General features: G+C 42.9%; 1 protein-coding gene across 4 annotated transcripts in view; it reads left to right on the forward strand.

Annotated features, from left to right (window-relative positions):
- Positions 1-15,256, forward strand: part of ARHGAP24 (Rho GTPase activating protein 24) — a 367,683-nt gene that overhangs the window by 270,775 nt on the left and 81,652 nt on the right. The window lies entirely within an intron of this gene.

Genomic DNA, 15,256 nt, shown 5'->3' on the forward strand with positions numbered 1-15,256 from the left:
CCATCACTGCTGCTTTTTAAATATTTTTAGCCTGTAAGTTGTAAATTCAGTACAGTGAGTAAGCTAATATTGCAGTAACAGAGAAACTGCAATTCAGTTTGCTGAAAAATGACTTGCGTAGTCCCTTTCATCGAGAGAGATCCCAAAACACTTTGCTTCACCCATCACTGTCATGCAGCCACTTTGTATAACACTATGCAGCAGCACAAGGTAATGAAGAAGGTTAATATTTTCAATTGGCAATGGAGAGGCAGAGTGGCCTGCTAAATAGGACATTGAACTGAGATTCAGGAAACCTAAAAACTATTCCCCGATCTGTTGCTACCCTGTTGTGTGACCTTGGGCAAGTCATGTCCCTTACCTGTGCCTTTGTTTCCCATCCTGCTGTTTGTCTGTGTTGTCTATTCAGATCATGAGCTCTTTGAGGCATGGATTGTCTCTCATTATCATTCAAGTTAGATTAGAGTAGCAATCACATGTACAATTGCAGTGTAGACCTACTGATACAAGAGTTGTTGACCATTGTGCAACTCCACTGACTTCATGGGAATTACTTCTGATTTACACTGGGTTACTTTAGGATTAGGCATTGGTTGTCTGTGCAGTTTCATGCAGTGTATACCATGGGATATACTAAAGAGGAAGGATTGATCTTGAAGCATGTACTGTTCTTTCTTCACGATAATCAGATGTCTTAGGTAAGATATTAAGCTAAAATTCATGTTTTCAGTGGAAGGCCATTGAAATCAGTGGAGTTAAATTTGGGATTAATTTGGTCCAAGTTGCTTTAAATTACAGAGGGAAAAAATTTCTCCTACCAAGCCTTGGAGCCATACAGCACATAATAAAGTTCTGCCTCTTACTGTTGATGGATATTCACGTAAATTGATAACCTTATATCTATCTTCAATCAACTAATGTATTTTAGAAGCTAAATGGAATGCTGAATGATGGCTAATAAACAGGGCATTCACTTGCTATGGGGCAAATTCTAACCTAGCACCCATCCTGAGCAGCTGCACAGGGCAGGTGCTAGGTTGGAGGCTGAAGTAGTCAGTGTAGTCTCCCTGGGTGGAGGTGGGGAAAGGGAAAGAGGCTAGAGGTTCTGTGCAACAACTAATCATCCTGCTACTCCCCAGCCTGGAATGCACTTGCTGCACAGTGGGCCCCCACAGAGCTCCATGCTGCACAGGTTCTGTCCATCTCCTGTATTGTCCCTTGGCTTTCTGCTTCCTCACCTTGTGCAATGGAACAGCCCCATTTTTTACGGTCTTCTGGGGAGCTTCTACACTCAGTGAGGAAGTAGCTGGGTTTGGATCTATGAGCCTTGTATGTACTAAATAAAGCTGCAGCACCCATTGGGAAAAAAAATCCTTTCCCCTAGTTTCCCTCTATTTTCCTCTTAATCACAACTACCTCGGTGCAGGGTATTTCGGAGCCATCAGTGATAGTTCCCAGCCAGTCTTTAAGTTTTCATGAAACCCCCATCAGCCCCACTGGATTATTGGCTAAATACATGTCTTCCTGGACCTGTTTTATTTAAGTCTTGAGGTTGGTGCTGTAACATTTCACCTGTGAGCATTGGGACATAATGTGTTTGTGATTGCTTCCTCCTCTCACCTCTAACTCTCCTGTTTTTTCCTGTTGCAGTCCTATAGCAATTCCTATACCACTTAGTCCTATAGCAGTTCAGATGTGTTTGTTCTTTTCAGGGAGTAAAGATCATAATCTGTTTGGCTAAGAGTAAAGAGATGCCTGTGAACCCACTGTACTGAGGCTGGAGTCAGACAGTCCTCAAGTGTGTCCTTCAGTGAACAATAGCGTCTAATCCCTACCATTTATTCGTAATGCTGAAAAAGTGAGATGCTTATCTCTGTGCAGCTGATACTTGAGGCTTTGTTCCTTTTTATGAAGTTATGACTACTCCTGATAACGGGTATTTCACTTCTGTTCTTTGTGTGGGTGATTGGCTGCTCATCCTGATTAGGGGAAGAGACAGTGGGTGTAAAAACAACAGTGGCTAGCTTGATTGTTGTTTTAATAGCTTCAGCCTTCCTGTTGAAGCTAGATCCTGAGGCTTTAATGAAGTTTCCAGCAGATAACAAAGCTGAAAAACTTCAATCTTCACTTCTAAAAATAGAAAATATTTAGCTGGCTGAGGGGTAAATACAGAGCCTCTGAACCTGATTCTCTTCTCACTTACATCAGTTGTACATCTTTATAAATTCATTAACTTGTGTAGAATTACACCAGTGTACCTGTGAGAAGAATATAATCCTTCGGATTTCAGTTTGTTTTTTAACCAGAGACAGATTTTATTTTTTTGTTTAACTCCAAACAAAAGAGATTAAGAACATAAGAACAAGAACGGCCATACTGGGTCAGACCAAAGGTCCATCTAGCCCAGTATCTGTCTACCGACAGTGGTCAATGCCAGGTGCCCCAGAGGGAATGAAGCTAACAGGCAATGATCAAGTGGTCTCTCTCCTGCCATCCATCTCCATCCTCTGATGAACAGAGGCTAGGGACACCATTCTTTACGCTTTCTGGCTAATAGCCATTTATGGATGCTTTTGTGGGTGACAAATCTTGAGGACTGTCACAGATTGAAGTGTCACTAGAGGTGGTTTTGGAATTAACTGATAAACTCAACATTAACAAGTACTGGACAGATGGCATTCACCCAAGAATCTGAAGAATCAATGTATTGCGGAACTATTAACTAAAGGTTTGTATCCTGTCCTTTAAATCGCTTCAGGTACCAATGACTGAAGTTAAGCTAATGTAACGCCAATATTTAAAAAGGGCTCTAGAGGTGATCCCGGCAATTACAGACTGTAAGTCTAATGTCGTACTGGGCTAATTAGTCGAAACAATAGTTAAGCATAAATGTCAGACACATAGAAAAACAAACTGTTGAGCAATAGTCAACATGGTTTCTGTAAAGGAAATCGTGTCTTTACTAATCTATTAGACTTCTTTTGAAGGGGTCAACAAACATGTGGACAAGGGGGATCCAGGGACATAGTGTCTTAGATTTTCAGAAAGCCTTTGACAAGGTCCCTCACCAAAGGCTCTTACGTAAATTAAGCTGTCATTGGATAAAAGGGAAGGTCCTTTCATGGACTGAGAACTGGTTAAAGACAGGAAACAAGGGTAGGAATTAATGGTAATCTCAGAATGGAGAGGCGTAACTAGTGGTGTTCCCCAAGGTCAGTCCTAGGACCAATGCTATTCAATTTATTCATAAATGATCTGGAGAAAGGGTAAACAGTGAGGTGGCAAATTTGCAGAGATACTAAACTGCTTAAGATAGTTAAGACCAAAGCAGATTGTGAAGAACTTCAAAAGATCTCACAAAAACTAAGTGATTGGGCAACAAAATGGCAAATGAAATTTAATGTGGATAAATGTAAAGTAATGCACTTTGGAAAAAATACCCCAACTATTACATACAATATGATGGGGCTATATGCTACAACGAGTCAGGAAAAGGTCTTGGAGTCATCGGGAATAGTTCTCTGAAGATGTCCACGCAGTGTGCAGAGTGGTCAAAAAAGCAAACAGGATGTAGGAATTATTAAAAGGGGATAGAGAATAAGACTGAAAATACATTATTGCCCTTATATAAATCCATTGTACACCCACATCTCGAATACTGTGTACAGATGTGGTCTCCTACCTCAAAAAGATATTCTACACTAGAAAAGGTTCAGAAAGGGCGACTAAAATGATTAGGGGTTGGAGAGGGTCCCATATGAGGAAAGATTAAAGAGGCTAGGACTCTTCAGCTGGAAGGAGGAGACTAAAGGGGATATGATAGAGTATATAAAATAATGAGGGATGTGGAGAAAGTGGATAAGGAAAAGTTATGTACTTATCCCATAATACAAGAACTAGGGGCACCAAATGAAATTAATAGGTAGCAGGTTTAAAACAATAAAAGGAAGTTCTTCCTCACACAGCGCATATCAACTTGTGGAACTCCTCACCTGAGGAGGTTGTGAAGGTGGGACTATAACAATGTTTAAAAGGAACTGGATAAATTCATGGTGGCTAACAAAAGCTGGCTCAGGTTTGGGAATCTCCCTAACATCCTCAGCCGTGAAGACTGAAGCAAAGAATCCATTTAGTTTCTCCACAATGACTTTATCGTCTTTAAGCACTCCTTTTGTATCTCGATCGTCAAGTGGCTCCACTGGTTCTGCTGTTGGAAAATTTTCCTGTGGTTAAGGAATGTGCTTTTAAAATATTTCATATTTAAAGATTTCGAATATTTCATTTACTGAATACTGATATATGATCCATTGAGTGGCTAAGTTGTCATCTTGACAATAATAATATCTAGCTCTTTAAAACAATGTCAAATTCTGCCCTCCTGTTATGCCAGTATATATCTTCAGTGACTCCATTGGACTGAATTTTGCTTAGCTACATCTGTGTATATCTGGATTAACTCCATTGACTATTCATGGAGTTCTTCTAGTTTTATAGTGGTGTAACTGAAAGCAGAATTGTAGCCTTGTAAGAGATCACAAATCCTAAAGTATTTGCTGAGTTGTTTGATTAAACATGTTTCATTGAACAAGTTGTTTAAATCTTTGAAAATATAAAGCTTTCAGTGTCAAAAACCCATTGTATCAAGTACTCGTAAATTAGTAGGCAAAAGTCTCAAGTCAATTTCATGTTGTAAATCTCTTCTGTACTTTCTGCACTTGTGTTGGGCATAGATCTTCCATTTGTACATACAACTTTCATTCATGTCAGTGTGAAAGTACTGTGTTAAATGATTGAATGTGCCTTAGAGATCCGCTGGGTGGACAGGAAAGTACATCTCGTTGGTAGATGAACCAAAATGCCATCAGCAAATCTGTAGGAAATCTTCTGTTCAACTATCTATTGATTCACTAATTTATTATCATGGATAATGTTTATTTACTTAATTTTGTATATTTTTTGGTAGTATTTGCAATATAGCTTCCAGGCTGGCTTTCGCTAAAGTGCAAATCAAATACCACTTCCCAGAGCCTGTCTGTGAGATATATAGGTTTCTCCCTCTTCCACTCCAGAAATGATTTAAAGAAATGATTCTCTTTTGCTGTTCTTTTGCTTAATTAATTCAGTGATATGCTATATTTTGTATCAGAGATTCTCCCAGCACATAAGTATAGTCTCAGTAACTAAATTCAGAAGGAGGGTTTTATTTAAAAAAATCAAAAACAGAGAGATGAGGAATATGGGGTAATGGAAATGTAACATGGTTTTATATTCTTGGTATAATGATTATATAGTAAATTAAGGATCCTGATTGGTGCTACACAGCTTATAATGCTATGGCAAGAATGGAAAACTGTTGCTTGCCTTTCTGGAAAAAAATAATTGCCTGGCTGTATCTAAAAAGCTCAGATTTGGTCCACTCCACTGACTGTTCTGCACAGGCCCCTGATCAGAGCATTAAATAACAAATTCAAACTGAGGCTCAGGCAGGCTCAGCCCTTCCAGCTCATCCCACTATCTTCTCCCAAGGAGTTAATGATAGGGATGGAGGAAGTCTGGAAGAGAGAGAAGTAAATATTTGAGTGACTGATTACTTTTTTTAAAAAGCAGGGGGATGGATCTGTTCAGGTCTTTGGAATGATAGTTTGCCCTGGTGGAAGTGAGCCAGAGGGTACTTGAGTCTTTGCTCTCCTTTTCATTCCATGAGCAGAGTCTGGAGACAATTGCATTATGGCTTCTCACTGCCCCAGTACTGGCTGTGCTTAATAGATGCAATCTTGGTCAGCCAGTGTAACTCCATTGTCTTCACTGGAGTTCTCTTCAGTTTTACAATGATATAAGCGAGTTTCAGAAGCAGGCTCACTGTATACATAGGACTGTAGATATAAGGGCATTGAGCAAGGTCGCTCAGTCCAGTCCCATCTGGCCAGAACCAGAATATGCAGGACAGTCAACAGCCCACAATAGGGCTAGGTGACCAACAGTAAGAGTCAGGCTTTAGCCTGGGTTTGGGCAGCTCATTCTGCCAGCCTTAAACAGCATCTATACCTGAGTGGGGGCCTGGGCTTGAGGAGGCTCAGGCAGCCGGCAACAAAACAGGCTCAAGTCTGGCTTTAACCTGGGCGGAGCTCAGGCAGCCAGCAAAGCAACAGTCTATGGGTACATCTACACTGCACGATTATTTCGAATTAGCTTAATCCGATATTACAAAACAGATCTAATAAAATCGGTTTAGCACGTCCACAGTGGGATCACAAAATCGATTGTTTGCGTCCATGGTCCAAAGCTACCATCGATTTCAGGAGCGGTGCACTGTGGGTAGCTGTTCCTCAGCTATCCCATAGTTCCCACTTCCGGGTTGAGAGCACAGTGGTGGATGGCAGAAACATCTGCTCTTCACCGCAGCAGCATCGCGTCTGCCAGCAGCATTCAGTACACAGAGGGTGACATTACAGTACTCAAGGAATTATTTATTTTACTTTTCTTTCATGGTCGGGAGGGAGGGACTGACGAGCTGTTCGTGAACCATGCAGACACCGTGTATTAACTACAGACATTGGCGCTCAGCCAAGAATGAAATAGTGCTGTGGGAATGGTAGCTGTAGTCCTCCTTAAACCCCCTCCTTCCCTTCCTCCCTCCATGACCATCCGTTTGAGTCTCTGCTTCCCGTTACGGTTGTCACGCACTGCTGTGTATCCTGGGTTTTATTTTCAAACGCTTTGGCATTTCCTGTTCTTTAACGAGCTCTGATAAACAGATTTGTCTCACCATACAGCGTCAGATCTAGTATCTCCCGTAAGTTCAATGCAGAGCTATTTTGCATTTGAACTGCATCTCCACCCGTGCTGATCAGAGCTGGACAACGTGAAAGCGGAAATGTCATTCTAAGATCTCGGGGCTTTTCCTGCTTACCGGCACTCCACATCCGAGTTCGGATGCGGACCAGAGCGGTCAGTGGTGCACTGGTGGGATACCTCTAGGAGGCCAATAATGTCGATTTCCGCCACACGACCCTAATCCGAGTTATCACTATCGAATTTTAGCGCTACTCCTCTCGTCTGGGAGGAGTTCCGAAATCGATTTAAGGAGCCGTTTAACTCGATATTAATGACGACGTCATGTGAACGGGTACAGCGTTAAATCGGTATATCGGCCATTAAACCGATTTAAAGTCGCAGTGTAGACCTGGCCTATGTATGAGCTGGGGGGTGGGAGGGGCTCCTTCTTTAGAGCTGGAGCTTCCTCGCACAGTGTAGGGATCCAGCCACAACATGCTGACTGAGCCACACCTGACTGCAGCCGGCTGTTCCGTGGCTGCCCCTGGGCCACTTCCTGCCTCCCTGGGGGTTGGTATCTGTGGCCTCCAGGCCTTGTCAGCATCTGGAGATCAGGGACAGCCAAGCTTAGGTTCCTCTCTGGAATGCTGCAGAACAGGCAGAGCGTCCTTCTCCTTTGCAGGCTCTGCCCCAACTGTGTGGCAGAGCCTGCGTTTTATACTTATGGCCATGCCCCAGTACTTCCTGCCAAGGGGTTGGGGTGATCTAGGCTCTGCCCTCCAAGGGAGTGTAATGGAATATCTTTCTTTAAAAATAACCCACTAACATTTTAGATTGCATGTATATTTCATTCCACAGACCTGCCTCTTACTAGAGAGAGAGTTACAACTGATTTCACTTGTCTTGTTCTCCTGAAGAAACATTTACTGAATCAACTCTATATCACTTATGTTGCATGTGGAGTGAGTCTTACCACATAGTTATCCCATTTCTTATCTGGTCCTATATAATCTGGTCCTATATATGTGACTTGGGTTACTGAGAGGATGAGAGGGGAAAGTCTGTTCCATCTGACTCTCACAATTTTTGCACAAGTGTAATTTTTCTCTAGTGAAATTTCCATATTGCTAGGCTGCTGCTAATATGAGTCTCCCCACCTTCCATTTCTGGCTATCATCCCCATTCCTTCATAAACACTACATAACAGAGGTAGGCAACTTGTGGCACATGTGCCAAAGGCGGCACACAAGCTGATTTTCAGTGGCACTCACACTACCTGGGTTCTGGCCACCGGTCGAGGGGTGCTGCATTTTAATTTAATTTTAAATGAAGTTTCTTAAACATTTAAAAAACCTTATTTGCTTTACATACAACAATATTTTAGTTATATATCATAGACTTATAGAAAGAAACCTTCTGAAAACATTAAAATGTATTACTGGCACACGAAACCTTAAATTAGAATGAATAAATGAAGACTCGGCACATCACTTCTGAAAGTTTGTCGATCCCTGTTGTATAATATTGTGTTATAACTTTAGAGCAATGATTCCCAAACTTGTTCCACCGCTTGTGCAGGGAAAGCCCCTGGTGGGCCGGGCCAGTTTGTTAACCTGCAACGTCTGCAGGTTCGGCCGACTGTGGCTCCCAGTGGCCGTGGTTCACCACTCCAGGCCAATGGGAGCTGCTGGAAGCGGCAGATAGTACGTCCCTCTGCCCGTGCCGCTTCCAGCAGCTTCCATTGGCCTGGAGCCGTAAACCGCGGCCACGGGGAGCCGCGATCGGATGAACCTGCAGATGTGGCAAGTAAACAAACTGGACCGGACCGCCAGGGGTTTTCCCTGAACAAGCGGCGGAACAAGTTTGGGAACCACTGCTTTAGAGGTTCATGAAAAGTGTACCGAGGAAGAACCTACCTCTCTGAGCCTCAGGCTGTCTCATCTCAGCCATTGCCTCCCACCTGATTATTTTCCAACATGTGATAATTCCATTTTTCCAGTTTTAAACGAAAGCCTTTAATAAATAATTTATATAGAATATTGAACTGGAATGGAGACTGACATATTGCCAATGATAGCATCACATCAGTGTGATTGAACAATTGCCCCATCTGGAATCTAAGTCATTTACCTCCTTTTATAAAGTAACAGTAGTGAATTTACAACTGGGATTGTTTTCTGTGTGCAGTCGAGCTTTTCCTGAAGGTACTAAAGGTATTTCTATCCTGAAATGTTAAGTGTCCTTCTGATTAATCAGATACCTGCCTTGGGAACTAGATAAGGTGCCACTTTGCTTTGACTGCTTCCAAGGTCAGTGCTATTGTTTGCTTTGCTTCAAGGAGATCTGGTTGGTTGCTGATAGTCCTGTCTGCTTTCCCCCCCTTTGGTTCTTTTTGGGAATATGTCTTGCAAGAAACCATGGAGCACACACAATAAAAATTCATTAGTGGGCATCAGATCAGAAACTTATGTAGCCCCCAGGTTTTAGAGAGGTCAGTTGTGTTCTCAGTTTTGTTGCTACAGACAGTGCTGCTTATTAGCACATCCTGTGTTGTATTGAGTTAATATACCTTATTTTCTTTCCCTGTTCCCAGCAGAGGTATAGTCACAATCTCTCTGGGAACAGTGGATATAGATTTGACAGGAACAGGGGTCAAATTGAGCCAATTCAGTGGTCTATTCAGGGTTGGATTAGAGCATTTTGAGGCTCTTGGCAAATCACTTTATGGTTGTGGGCGTGTTGGGGGCCCCCTTTATCTCCTAGAAAGGCAAGGACAGCAACACTGGAACACCTTCCCCCATCTCTCCAAGTGGCATCAAGAGAGGCAGGGAGAGATACCACAACCAATGCCCTCTTACTCCCCAGAGAGGCAGGGATGATCATGAGAGGGGTCTCCCAGTCACCACCACAGCAACCAGCATGGTATTATATTTCTTGAGATGGGCTGGGCCTTCTCTACTTTTCTCCTCCGGAAAAATACATAATTCTCTGCTGGATTGGTCTTGGAAGAGCCTCCCAAAACAGTATGTCTTGGTATTAACACCTCATTGAGATGTAAGGGGCAGTTCACTTTTCTGAGCAATTGTTTCAGGCTCTCTGCAGACTGCTTGGTCCACAGTTTCAAGCTGTACTTTGCAGCCACCAGGGCTAGAAACTTACTTTTTCATTTAAAAGCAAACAGAAACTGAATTTTGATGTGGTCCTATAATTCTAAGAGCTGGGACCATAGGTACTGATCTGAATCCTGCCTTAATCCAGCCTGGCATACACTATTCTTGTATGTCTCTGTGGGCCTTCTGGGTTTTGTTAGTATTTACCTTTTCATTCTAAAAATAATTACTAGTCCCTATGATTGTGAAGGTACTGTTCCAAATGCAGTCTCTGGATGAAGATCAAGTGATGTTTTAGCTCTGTGAGCAGTCTTTGATATGATGGACATGGAAGTTTTGTCTGTGGACCCTAGCAGAGGTGGTGAAGTCAGTCTTGAGTGGCTCCAATCCTATCTCCGAGATAATCCAAAGGGGAGTTAGAGAAGGTTCTCTCCAGTGCCACAAAGATCTGTTTTGTCCGATCTCTTCTTTGGGGTTCTTTTGAGGCAGCTGGGGGTGTTAGTGAGAGGACCCAGGCTGCAATGTCTGCAACATGCTGATGTGTCACAGCTGTCTCTCATAACCCACCAGGATCATGTAATGAATTGTTTGACCCAGTGTCTATATGAGCCTGGGGTTTGGGTAAAGACTAGCTGCCTCTGGCTCAGTTCAGACAAGATAGAGGCAGATTTTATGGGATCCTGAAAAACAGATGGTGAGCTAAGCAGAACTTACAGTGCTGCTCCCCGTTGAGGGAGAATGATGTCCATTTTTACTGGATGTGCACAGATGTCATGCTAAAACCTGGTGTCTAGGTAGCAGGGGCGGCTCCAGGCCCCAGCACGCCAAGCGCGTGTTTGGGGCGGCATGTCGCAGGGGGCGCTCTGCCGGTAGCCAGGAGGGTGGCAGGCAGCTCCAGTGGACCTCCTGCAGGCATGCCTGCAGAGGGTCTTCTGGTCACGGAGCCGCCTGCCACCCTCCAGGTGACCAGCAGAGCGCCCCCCGCGGCATGCCGCCCTGCTTGAGGCGGCGAAATGTCTAGAGCCGTCCCTGCTAGGTAGCAACTATGGACAAGAGCATTTTTTTTTTTAAATTCATCTGTACCTGGTGAGAAGAAGCCAGTCACTTTTCCCTCCAAAGCAGAACTTGGCACATCTACCCGGTCCTTTGTCACCTTGGGATTGGATTACCCTAATGTGCTCTGCATGAAGCTATCCCTTGAGACTGTTCATGACTGAAACTAGTGCAAAATACCATGACCTGCTTAGTAAGTGGAGTTTCACATGAGGAACACAACAAGAGTACTCTGGAATCTGTAGTGGCAACTTAAAAGTTTCTGGCTGGAATTCAAGGTGTTGGTGTTAACCTATAAAGCTATCTGTGGTTTGGGCAGTGGTTGCCAAAAAAACTGCTTTGTTCCCTGCCATTCTGTTGCATTGCAGTTCAGGGGAAGTGCTCAAGAATGGAGCCTCCTTGATATGATTCAGGCTGTTTGTGGGGCATTCTCTGCTTTGGATTTCTCTCTCCCCACCTGATGTACCGTGGCCTAAATGTGTAGATCTTTAGGTCATGCTGTCTTTCCAACTAGTCATCTGGGGAAGGATGAGTTAAGGGTTGAAGAGGTTTTGTGAGCTGTGGGAGTGCTGGTCTTGTTTATTTTATTCCGGGAAGAGTAGAGTATTAGAGAAATTGAAATCAAGTTGTCAGGGTGCCAGAGTTTGGGATGAGCATCTACATAACTGTTTATCACTGTGTCTGTGTACCCAGACACACACACACACAATTAGAGAAAAAGCAACTGATCATGAATACACGAAAAATAGGAACAAAGACAAAGGTGATCTTTTGGGGTATTTATAATGAGGTAAATAGGAAAAATGGGAGAAAATGTAAAAATAATTGGCAGGTGAAATGAGTGCTTGAATAGGCTTACTTGGCAGCAGATTAATTCACATTGCTAACCATTAAATGTTTCCTTATCCACATATGCGAATCAACCTTCTGAATGGCATTCAACAACATAACTGTTGCATTTTAGTAGATAGGGCAAGTTATATAGTATGTTCACAAACTATCACTGTGTGTCTAAATGAAATCCTTATTTACTATACTGAATTAAAAGGTGCTGAACAGCCCTGCTTCATTTTACTATAATCTAGCATTCCTTAAACAGAAGGCTAGAGTTTACTCTGCATTGTAAGCTGAGTCAGCCCTTTGCTCAAAGCAGAGGCCTTCAAACAAATAAGGAGAATTCTGCTGGAAAATAATTAAGCTGAGGCCACCAGGCTCTGCTGAGATAGGGACTTTCCAAGCACGGCTCAGATGAGAGCACTGACCTTACTGTTCTTCCAAATTGCAGACCTGTTTAGATGCCAGGCTGCAAATTAGTTTCACAGTCCCAAAGGAACATTTTTATGCAGGGTCACTTGGGTGTCTGACTACTGGAAAGCAGAAAATGTGTATCCTTGAGAGTTCACCTTTATTATGAGCTTGTAGAATATCAAATAAGTAAATGTCACCCATGATAGAGCTGGAAACCTCTTCATTTCCAGCTCTATGTTGTGGAGCAGGGCAGCACTGGGAGTTTTGATAATTCTCTAAGGACATAATTTTGCATGAGGGATATGATTTCAAGAATCTCATGCATGTAGGAGGAACAGGATTTTTCCCTAAACGACTTGTTCATTTTTGAATGCCTCTGATGATGATGGCTTTGACAATTGCATTACCCAATTATAGTATTTTCTCATTGATCTCACACCTAGATCCTCATTCTCGATTCATTTTTTTATACAAGTATAACAGGGTTTACATCAGTGGACTTGCAATTGATATACTTTGGTATATGTGAGTAGAGAATCAGGTTGTCTTGTTTTAGTCATGAATTCATGTAACTTTTCATATCACTTTTTTTTATCTAGTCCTCACAAGGATGAAATTGGCATCTTTTCATCAGTAGCTTTGTTCATGTCTTAGGTATTTGATCAACATGAACACAGATATGCGAAAGTTTCAATTTTTGCTTCATGCATGATTCACGATAATAACTTAGATTTTTGTCAAAATTTAAAATTTGGCCTGGAATATAATTTTTTTTGTTTTAATTGCATCTTCTTTTTGAAGTGAAACATTTAATTGGTGTGTTTGCAGCTCTCTCTTTGTACAACAATTACGCAATGCTTGGGCTTAAACCCCACCCCACCCCCGACACAGACAAAATTAGTTTAAAATCCTAGGCTCAAATTGATCCATTGATGACCAGCTCCATTGATGTTGTGCTTTGTGTTTATAGAACCATAGAAATGTAGGCCTGGAAAGAAGCCATCAAGTCATGGATGGTGGGTATTATAGGCTGTGGGAAGCTGTGCCTCTCCAAACAGGCTGGTGTACCCACCCCATAACCCCCCACTCTGCCCCCAGGTCTCCTCCTGCAGTTCCTGGTGCTGTGGCTGGGGCTAGCCGGCCTGCCTCCCACAGGGACTTGGGGTGGCTGGGGCCGCACTGCCTGCCTGGTGCTCAGAACACATCACCCAGCACTCACTCTGGTGTATGGCCGCTTGGCACACTGGGACTGGGAGTGCTGTGGCCATGCTATCCAGCACACCGGGGCTGAGGGGGCTGCCTGGTCTGGGCTGGGGCTGTGGGCTGTGGTGGGGGTGTCCTGGTCTCCTGCGGGGGAGGGAGTGGCCTCAGGCACAAGAGGAGGGGCTGGGGACTAGCATCCCACAACAGTGGGGTTCACCGGCCACCCATGCCACAAGTCCAGCCCCCTATGCTGAGGCCAGACCAATGCTTAATCAATGTAATGAAAGAGGTGTCAGGGCTTAAGCAATTTTTTAACTTTCATAAATGACGTGGCAGGCCCAGAGATGTCGGGACGATAAACTGTCAAGCCTAGAGGTGCTGGGGCCCAGCCCTGCACTGGCAGGACCAGGTAAACCTAGACCAGCCCTGGCAGGTGTTTGTCCAACCCGTTCTTAAAAGCCTCCGATGATGGGGATTCCACAGCCTCCCTTGGAAGCCTGTTCCCAAGTTTTAGTGCCGTTAGAGTTAGAAAGTTTTTCCTAATATCTCTCCTAAATCTCCTTTACTGCAGATTAAGCCCATTACTACTTGTCCAACCTTCAGTGGATATGGAGAACAATTATTTATCATGCTATTAGTAATCACCCTTAACGTATTTGAAACTATTATCAAGTCCCTGCTTAGTCGTCTTTTCTCAAGACTAAACAGGCCCAATTTTTTTAACCTTTCCTCAAAGGTCAGTTTTTCTAAACCTTGTATTATTTTTGTTGCTCTCCTCTGTATTTGCTCACAGCTTTGCAAAATAGTTGGGGTAAAAGTTTACCAAGCAGTAAAGCATGCTAGCTATTCTGGCTTCTACTTAATCCTTAGCTGTCACTTGAGATTTCTTAGGGCACCAGTCACAATCTTCTCCCAGCATCAGAATCTTTGTATCCCGTAGAACCTGTCAGATTCAACCACTGACTTCAGTGGAACATCATAAGGAATGAATTTGGACCTATGTAAATGTGTTGCTGTTAATTTACAACTACTGAAATAAGTGTTGCTGAGCTACTGACCCACTTCCTTTCTCAGCATGATAATTTTCCTACTGGCATGTACACGTCTGTATCCTAATATGTGAGCTTAAATTCAACATAGCCAATGGAAACTTATATCTCCAGTCTCCCAAGGTTAGCCTAATATTAATTTGAGTGGCACATAAATACTGAGAGAAGAATAGACCTTAAAGTTTGGCTACTGACTTAGCTGATCAAAGGCTGATTTTAGAAAAGAGGCTGAAATTTAATTAGGAGCACTAAGTGAGAGAAGCTGTTTGTAGCTTCTTAAATTATTTTTTATGTGATTCAATGCATGAGTTATTTAATACCTTCCAGTGTCATGGTGACAGTTAGGTCTGCATGGTCAAATTGAGTTTAATGTAATAATTAGCTTAGTCTGAATCTGATTATTGATAGGAACATAGCATTACATTTTCATTGTAGATTTGAATTAACCTCTCCTCCCAAATCCAGCTACTTTTCCCATCTCTAGCCAGGAGGCTGCTTTTTTCATAATATTGTTAGCCCTTAAACAAAGGGGTTTTTAATCCGTAAATCCTGACATATTTGATACAGGACTATTATCTCCATTTTACTGAAGGAGTAATTGAGGCAGAGAGGGATGAAATTACTTCCCTAAGGTCACACAGTAAATCAGTGGCAGAGTCAGAAATCTAGACCTTTTGGATGCCAGACGTGGTCATTTCACTAGATGATTAGAGATTTCTTCCTGTCATAAAGCGTAAGTCCCAATTCTGAACCTTAGCGTCCAAAATGTGGGTGCCTGCATGAAACCTCCAAGCTTAATTACCAGCTTAGATCTGATAG

This window comes from Chelonoidis abingdonii, chromosome 5 (genome assembly GCF_003597395.2).
Source record: "Chelonoidis abingdonii isolate Lonesome George chromosome 5, CheloAbing_2.0, whole genome shotgun sequence".
NCBI classification, from domain to species: Eukaryota; Metazoa; Chordata; order Testudines; family Testudinidae; genus Chelonoidis; species Chelonoidis abingdonii.